Here is a 9875-nt window from a genome sequence, read left to right as displayed (position 1 = left end):
CTGTTGAGGACAAGTTCCTTCCTGAAATTGCCTTCTGGAGCAGTCAGTTTTGAGGGATCATCTTGGGAATAGACTATTTTAGTATCTATTATTATGAGATAAGAATCTGATTATCGTGTTGTAAAAGTGACTATAATATAATGGAATTTTCCATTATATTTGAAAATGATGCAGCTCCATCCAAAACTATGGTCTTAAATCGAACCAAAGAAAACCATGAAAGTAGGAGCAGCAAAATATAATGGGAGACAGACAATTGCAAACTTTAAATGAATTAATATATGGCTTAGAGCAAGCATACATTCCTTTGAGGCACAAAAGCCAACAACAATGTCCAAAAAAGGAAGTTGCACACTATGTTAAATCAAAAAAAGTCTGATAATGTCACTAAGAATATAGAATGCCTGAAGTTTGGAGATTTTTTTTTAATTTACTGAAAAGGAAACTAATAGAACAAAAATAAATAATAAATGTAAATGGTCTATTCAAAGCTTCTATAAGCATGTAAAAATGAAAAGATTTACATAGATAAATGTAAGTACATTCCAAGAAGTGACAGGAGAATTTATAATGTTAATAGAAAAATGACAGAGAAGCTAAATCATTACTTGGTGATTGTTTTCAAAGAGAAAGATACAAAAACTCTGCCAGAAATAGAGATTGAAGGGATGATTAAGATGAGGAACTGAAATAAATTGGTATTAATTATATAAAGAAATATTGGACAAATCACTGGGACTTAAAGTTGACAAATCCCCCTAATAATCTCAATCTCAGAATGTTGAAAGCAATGTCATAGAGACTGTGTCGTCTTTCAAAAACGTATCAATTCTGGAATGGTGCCTGCAGGTTGGAAGGTTGCAAATCTAATCCCATTATTTAGGAATGGTGGAAGAGAAAGAAGGAAAAATGACAGATCTGTTAGTATGATGTAAATGGTTTGGAAAACATGAGAGTCTATTATAAAGGATGCGATAATTGATGTTATGATCCATGAGGACAGTGCACTGAAAACGAAGCTCCGCCAGTCCCATAGTTGTTGTAAATGTGAAAAGATTTAATTAAATTATCCACCTTAGGGGGTAGCACGGTGGCTTGGTGGTTAGCACTACTGCCTCACAGCACCATGGACCTGGGTTTGATTCTACCTTTGGGTGACTATCTGTGTGGAGTTTGCACATTCTCTCCCTGTCTGCTTGTGTTTCCACCAGGTACTCCATTTTCAGTCCAAAGATGTGCAAGTTAGGTGGATTGGCCATGCTAAATTGCCCAAAGCATCCAGGGATGTGCCGGTTAGGGTAGGTCAAATGGGTCTGGTTGAGATGCTTTACAGAGTGTCAGTGCGGACTCAATGGGTCAAATTGCTTGCTTATACACATGAACTTACCTGGCTGACCAACTCAGATTCGTATAATGAACCAGCAAACAAACAGAACAAATTGTTGTGAGTAAATTATCTTTAACCAATTGTTACAAAGAATTTTGAAGTCCTAACTTAAAACTCTATGACTTAAGCATTTCTTAACTAACTAACCACACACATACACAGACATACATGAAAGTATGGATTTTAAGAGTGAGAAAATCAGGGATAATATAGTTTGATAGTGTCAATCTGGAATATGGGACTTTTAGGATGATGTCTTCTATTTTCCTTAGATCCTTTTTTAGTTCTTTTCTGGCAGCCCAGGGTTATATACATCAAAGTTCAGTCTTTCAGTGACTGGTTGAAGACTGCTTACTCTGATACCCTGGAAGGCTTTCTTTTGCTTTCCTTCCACAGAGACATGGGAAAAACAGCTTGCAGGAAACGGTGGCTGAAATCAGACTACAGGCACTAGAATTGCTGGTATCTTTCACTTTCGGGGTGGCACAGCGGCTCATTGGTCCGCACTGCTGCCTCACAGCACCAGGGACCTGAGTTCAATTCCGGCCTGAGTGACTGACTCCAGGGATTCTTAGCATGCCTTTGTGGGTTTCCTCCCACAGTCCAAAGATGTGCAGTTTCGATGGGTTGGCCATGTTAAATTGCCCACAGTGTCCAAGGATATGCAGGCTGGGTGGGTTAGCCATAGGGAATGCAAGGTTCCGGGGAAAGGGTTGGGTTGGGTGGGATGCTGTTCAGAGGGGTTGTGTGGACTTGGTGGGCTGAGTGGCCTGCTTCCACAATGTATGGATCCTATGACGATTCTGTGATTCACCCAAGAAGGAATGAGAAAGAGAGTAAGGTGTAATTGCTTTTCCTTCAGAGGTTCAGTTCTCCCTGCTACTAGTCAATACACCCAAAACTGGTCTGCTGCTCAGAAGTCAATTGAAACACTGTGGTTGAGTTGAGTTCTCTCACAGCCACTCCAATTGATCCATGGATGAAACATCTAAATCAGTATCGCTGAGCAGAGTCGCCCTGAACACATATACAAGTGAACGCTGTAGTGTCATTTCTGTTGCCTCCACTGGCTTTGCAGGCTTCATCTCCAGCAAATACAATTATTAAAACTGCTGCAATTCTCTTCCTGTTCATCCTCTTGATTTCAAAGGAATTTCTTTACAGTTTTGGCCCATGTTCCAAAAACAAGCTACAGCAAAAGATGTTGTCTTTACACTGAACACTTAGAAAATGATAAATTGATTGAGAAGTGAATGTCATACAAATATATGAACAAGGAACAAGACTCGGTGCTTGGCTCTTTGAGCCTGTTCCCCCATTCAAAAAGATTGTGGCTGATCTGATTTTAACCTCAACTCTACATTTCTGCATACCTCCAATCATTTTTCATCCCCTTGGTTATCAAGAATCTATCTACGTCTGCCATAAAAGGATTTAAAGATTTTACATCCACTGCCTTTTGAGGAAGGGAATTCTAAAGACTCATGACCCTCTGAGAGAAAAAAAAAGTCTCTGTCTTAGATCATATAATCTCTACAGTGTGGAAGCAGGCCATTTGGTTCATTGAGTCTGCACCTACCCTCCAAAGAGCATCCTACACAAGCCCACCCTATCCCTGTAACCCTGCATTTCACATGGCTGATCTGTCCAACCTACACATCCCAGGACACTATGGGCATTTTGGCATAGCCACCTAACTTGCACTTTGGGAGGAAATCAGAAATCCACGCAGACACAGGACAAATGTACAAACTCCACACAGACAGTCACCAGAGGGTAGAATTGAACCCAGGATCCTCTTGCTGTGAGATAGCACTGCTAACCACTGAGCCACCATACCACTTAACAGGTGACCTCTTATTTTTAAACTATGACCCCAAATTCCAGATTCCCCCACAAGAGGCCACACCCTTTCAACATCAAATAGGACAAGTATGTATTTGGATTTTAAAATAAGTTTTTGAAAAAGTTCCACACAGGAAGTTCATAAATAAAATGAGAGCACAAAGTATAGGGAGTAACATGCTAGCACAGATTATGGATTAGTGAATGGGGAGAAAACAGAGAGGAAGAATAATGGAGTCATTCTCAGGTGGTCGGCTTTGAGTAGTGGAGTACAACAAGGATAAGTGTCGGGGCCAAAGCTGTTAACAATCTATATCAATGATTTGGATGTGAGCTAAATACAATATTTTCAAGTTTGCAAATGCCACCAAATTAGTTGGAAATGTGTGTTACCACGAGGATTTATAAGGGGTTCAACAGGATTGAGACAAGTTCTGTGAATGAGCAAGAGCAAGGCAGATGGAAAATAATGTGGACAAGTATGAGATAAAAGGATTTAAAGATTTTACATCCACTGCCTTTTGAGGAAGGGAGTTCTAAAGATTCATGACCCTCTGAGAGAAAAAAAAGTCTCTGTCTTAGATCATATAATCTCTACAGTGTGGAAGCAGGCCATTTGGCTCATTGAGTCTGCACCTACCCTCCAAAGAGCATCCTACACAAGCCCGAGGCCAGACGCCAACTCTCCGAAACCTCCTCCTACCGCCCCCTTGATCATGACCCCACCCCCGAGCACCAAACCATCATCTCCCAAACCATCCACAACCTCATCACCTCAGGTGACCTCCCATCCACGGCCTCCAACCTCATCGTTCCCCAACCCCGCACTGCCCGCTTCTATCTCCTTCCCAAAATCCACAAACCTGAATGCCCTGGTCGACCCATTGTCTCCGCCTGCTCCTGCCCCACCAAACTTATCTCCAACTATCTGGACTCCATTCTCTCCCCTTTGGTCCAGAAACTCCCTACCTATGTCTGTGACACCACCCACGCCCTCTACCTCCTCCAGAACTTCCAATTCCCCGGTCCCCAACACCTCATCTTTACCATGGACATCCAGTCCCTATACACCTGCATTCCCCATACAGATGGCCTAAAGGCCCTCCACTTCTTCTTGTCCCGCAGGCCCGACCAGTCCCCCTCCACTGACACCCTCATCCGCTTAGCTGAACTCGTCCTCACCCTCAACAACTTCTCTTTCAATTCCTCCCACTTCCTACAGACAAAGGGGGTGGCCATGGGTACCCACATGGGCCCAAGCTATGCCTGCCTCTTTGTAGGTTACATGGAACAATCCCTCTTCCGTACCTACACTGGCCCTAAACTCCACCTCTTCCTCCGTTACATTGATGACTGTATCGGTGCCGCCTCGTGCTCCCACGAGGAGCTTGAACAGTTCATCCACTTCACCAACACCTTCCACCCCAACCTTAAGTTCACCTGGACCATCTCTAATACCTCTCTCTTCTTCCTGGACCTCTCTGTCTCCATCTCGGGCAACCACCTAGAAACCGATATCCATTTCAAGCCCACCAACTCCCACAACGACCTAGAATACACCTCCTCCCACCCACCTTCCTGCAAAAATGCCATCCCCTATTCCCAATTCCTTCGCCTCCGCCGCATCTGCTCCCAGGATGAGGCATTCCACTCCCATACATCTCAGTTGTCCTCGTTTTTCAAGGACCGCAACTTCCCCCCCTCAGTAGTCGAGAAGGCCCTCAACCGTGTCTCCCACATTTCCCGCAACTCATCCCCTCACACCCCGTCCACGCAATAAGAACCAAAAAAGAATCCCCCTCGTCCTCACGTACAACCCCACCAACCTCCGGATCCAACGCATCATCCTCCGACACTTCCGCCATCTGCAATCCGACCCCACCACCAAAGACATCTTTCCCTCCCCACCCTTATCTGCTTTCCGGTGGGACCACTCTCTCCGTGACTCCCTTGTCCGCTCCACACTCCCCTCCAGCCCCACCACACCCGGCACTTTTCCCTGCAACCGCAGGAAGTGCTACACCTGCCCCCATACCTCCTCCCTCACCCCCATCCCAGGCCCCCAAGAAGACTTTCCACATCAAGCAGATGTTCACCTGCACATCTGCCAATGTGGTATACTGCATCCTCTGTACCCGGTGTGGCCTCCTCTACATCGGGGAAACCAAGCGGAGGCTCAGGGACCGCTTTGCAGAACACCTACGCTCGGTTCGCAATAAACAACTGCACCTCCCAGCCGCAAACCATTTCAACTACCCCTCCCATTCCTCAGATGACATGTCCATCCTGGGCCTCCTGCAGTGCCACAACGATGCCACCCGAAGGTTGCAGGAAGAGCAACTCATATTCCGCTTGGGAACCCTGCAGCCCAATGGTATCAATGTGGATTTCACAAGCTTCAAAATCTCTCCTCCCCCTACCGCATCCCAAAACCAGTTCAGCTCATCCCCGCCTCCCTAACCTGTTCTTCCTCCCACCTATCCCCTCCTCCCACCTCAAGCCGCACCCCCATCTCCTACCGACTAACCTCATCCCGCCCCCTTGACCTGTCCGTCCTCCCTGGACTGACCTATCCCCTCCCTAACTCCCCACCTACACTCACCTTTACTGGCTCCATCCCCGCCTCTTCGACCTGTCTGTTTCCTCTCCACCTATCCTCTCCTCTATCCATCTTCTATCCACCTCCCCCTCTCTCCCTATTTATTTCAGGACCCCCTTCCCCTCCCCCATTTCTGATGAAGGGTCTTGGCCTGAAACATCAGCCTTTCTGCTCCTGTGATGCTGCTTGGCCTGCTGTGTTCATCCAGCTCTGCACCTTGTTGTCTCGGATTCTCCAGCATCTGCAGTTCCTACTAAGTATGAGATTATCCACTTTGGCGGGATGAATGGAGGTCCAAAACATTTCTTAAATGGTGAAGATTCAAAGTGTTGATGTTCAAAGAGGCTAGGCGCCTTTGTCAATAAGTCACTGAAAACATTCGTGCACATGCAGTATGAAATTTATAAAATAAATGGTATGTTGGGCTTTATTGTTCAATTGCATAGAACATTGGTGAGACTGCACCTGGAGCATTGTGTGCATTTCTGGTCCCCTTATTTAAGAAATGATACGCTTGCCATCAAAGTCGAGGTTCACCAAACTGATATCTGGAATGGTGGGACTAACTTTGAGGAGAGATTGAAAACATTGGGTTGAAGAAGAAAAGATGGGCTCGTTGAGGCAAATAAATTCTCAAAGGGCACGACAGTGGATGTAAAAGAATGTTTCCCCTGGCTTTGGGTGTATAAGACCAAGGAATGCAATCTCAATAGGGTGCAGCTCATTTCAGACTCAGATGAGGAAAAATGCCTTTACTCAAAGACCAGGAATCTTCAGAATTCTATACCCCTGGATGTTTTGGAGGCTCAATCATTGAGTACGTTCAAGACTGAGATCAATACTTTTCCAGATACTAATAACATCAAGGGAGTTCACCCAGAGATACGGAACTACAATTACAGAACAGCAGCTCTAAACTGTAGTTTGTTCAATGGCGGCCGTGGTTCACTAATGTCTTTCAGGGAAGGAAGTCTGCCATCCTCACCTGTCCTGACTTAAATGTGACTGCAAACCCACAGCAATGTGGTCAACACTTAAATAGCCTCTGAAGTGGTTTATTAAGCAAATGTGTTGAAAATCTGCTACAAACTCCGAGACAAGGAAAAAAACAGGAGAGCATCCTAAGTGATGGGGGAGTCCAGCCTGTCAGTGCAAAATGTAAGGCTGAAGTATTATCAACACTAGATGCTCCATCTTGGCTTCCTCCAGAAGAAGCCAGCATTGCGGATGCCAGTCTTTAGTCAATTTGATTCCCTCCACAAGATATTCAGAAGCAGCTAAAAACTCTGGATACTGCAAAGGCTTTGAGGCCTGATAACATTCCAGCAATAGTACTGAAGATATATGCTCCGCAACTTTCTGCACCATTCGCCAGGCTCTTCAAATACAGATACAACACTGGCATCAACAAGATGGTGTGGAAAGTTGCCTAGGTGTGCACTGTATACAAAAAAAAATGGACAAATCCAACCCAGGCAATTACCGTCACATCAGTCTACCCTCGATCATCAGTAAAGTGATGGAAGGTGCCATCAACAGTGCAATCAGATAGCACCCGCTCAGCAATACCCTACTCACTCATGCATAGTTTGGGTTCTTCCAGGGCCACTCAACTTCTGATCCCACAAAAGCTTTGATTCTAACATGGATACATGACTAAATTCCAGAGATGATATGAAAGTGACTGCTCTTTGACATCATAGCCACCTTTTAAAGAGTGGAGAATATGGATGGATTGCTGTTACCATTTTGTCAGCTGTGCTGCTTTTGAGAATGAACAGTCATGGTGTTCAGAGTTATTGCTGCACAGTTTCTGATGGAGTGCAGTGGTGCCTTAATGTGCAGTGAACGTAGCCCCTGCAATTGTGTTGGTAGAAATACAGCCTTCCAGCATACTTTAATTCAGTGAGAGCAACGACAGGAACTAACACAGAGAGCCTTGAAAGCTACAATAAAACAATGAACTGCAGATGCTGGAGATTTGAAATAAAAACAGAAATTGATAGAGAACCTCAGCAGGTTTGGCAGCATGTGTGGGTTTGGCAGCATGTGTGGAGAGAGAAACAGTTAATGTTTAGAGTCCAAGGTGAGAATCAACTTCACTGGATTCAAAACATTAACTCTGTTTTCTCCCCACAAATACTGCCAGACCGACTGACTTTCTCCAGCAATTTCTGTTTTTGTTTGAGCCTTGAAAATCGTTGCTGAGGGACCCCTCACTTGCCAAATAGGGATTTCACAGGACAGAGGTTTACTTTCTAATGCTGTTCTTGCCTTGACAAACTGCACTTTGTGAATTCAGAGCATCTCGCTTGACACCTGCCCCGTGCTGGTGCTTTTTTTTCATTTTTTAACCTAATGGTTCAGAGCAGCAGAATTCCAAATTTAACAAAACTAAACAATGTTGGGGAGTGCTAATTTGCAGTCAATTAATTTTTAAACGGGAGTGGCATATATAGGATTTTATCCCAATCTGTTAACGCACGCAAAGTAAATTTTGTTTCAGAAATGGAGATTTTTGTATAAACTAAATCATTTTACTCATAGGTTCCAAGTTAAAAGATTTAATAATATGTGTACTTTGGCATTTGTACTATCTTATCGTAAAAAAAATCTTCAAAATATTCAACATTAGGGATGGCATGGCGGCTCAATGGTTAGCACTGCTGTCTCACAGCGCCAGGGACCTGGGTTCGATTCCAGCCTCAGGTAATTGCTTGGAGTTTGCACATTCTCCCTGCGTCAGCGTGGGTTTCCTTCAGGTGCTGTAGTTTCCTCCCACAGTCCAAAGATGCGCAGGTTAGGTGGATCGGCCATGGAAAATGTGAGGTTACAGGGATAAGGTAGGGGATGGGTCTGCATGGGATGTTCTTCAGAGGGTCAGTGTGGACTTGATGGGCTCAATGGCCTGCTCCTTTGCTGGAGGGATTCTATGAATACAGAAGCTTATGTTACTTCCTGACTTCATTAAATAATAAAGTGTAAATGCAAAAGATGTTCCTGAAAGCCAAAACAAAAGAGGAACCAAATTTAGTGCAGTGTATGTCCAATGAGATTTGGTGGTTTGGGTTATGGAACTTTAAAATGCCACAAACAAGTGCAGAAAATACTCAAGAAGGCTAACAGAATGCTTTCCTTCTTATCAGAGTATAAGGATGCAGATGTTATTCTGCAATTATACCAAACCCTGGTTAGACCCCACTTGGAATACTGTACGCAGGCCTGGGCACCACCGTTAGGAAGGATGTTTTGGCCCTGGAGGGCGTTCAATGCATGTATACAAGGATGATACTGGACATCAGGGGTTAAATTATGAAGAGAAAAGTTGTGCCTTTTCCTTGAGAATTTAGAAGGTTAAGGGGTGATCTAATTGAGGTCTTCAGGATATCAACAGAGGAAGACAGGGTAGATAAAGATAAACTATTTCCACTGGTTGAGGATTCTAGAATTAGGGGGCATAGACTGAGAATTAGATATAGGCCAATCAGAAGACATGGTAAAAAGCACTTCTACACACAAAGAGTAGTGGAGGGTTTGGAACTTTCTTCCTCAAACTATGGTCAATGCAAATTCAATTGTTAAATTTCAATCTGAGCTATAGAGAATTCTTTTTATTAAACAACAGTATGAAGACATTTGGGCCCAAGTCAGTTATATGGAGTTAGGCCACAGATCACCCATGAACATTTTGAATAGCCTGCTCCTGTTCCAATGTTCCTGTGTTCTCCACTGTTTGTTATAACAGCTAATATACTTCAGTGTACATGAAACATGTTTTAATGACTGAGATGAGATAAACCTTAACGTGTTCTGGAAACATTGCTGCTCCGAGTTATTTGTGCTCTTTACTCCACCACTGATTACTTTAGAGCCCTTTTAGACTAGCATAGGAAGGATGAGTGGTGGCAAGTCGTGATCCACTCCAACCACACTGCCACTCTACACAAGTCACCAGTGGTCAGTACCAAGACAACAACATCAGATTAAAACATGACTGCATCGGTGGTTTTGTTTTTATCACTGTTTCAAGATGCAACAATAGAT

This window comes from Rhincodon typus, chromosome 14, assembly GCF_021869965.1.
Source record: "Rhincodon typus isolate 14 chromosome 14, sRhiTyp1.1, whole genome shotgun sequence".
In the NCBI taxonomy this organism is placed as follows: Eukaryota; Metazoa; Chordata; class Chondrichthyes; order Orectolobiformes; family Rhincodontidae; genus Rhincodon; species Rhincodon typus.
The sequence above is the reverse complement of the archived record's forward strand: the minus strand, read 5'-3'. Positions refer to the sequence as shown.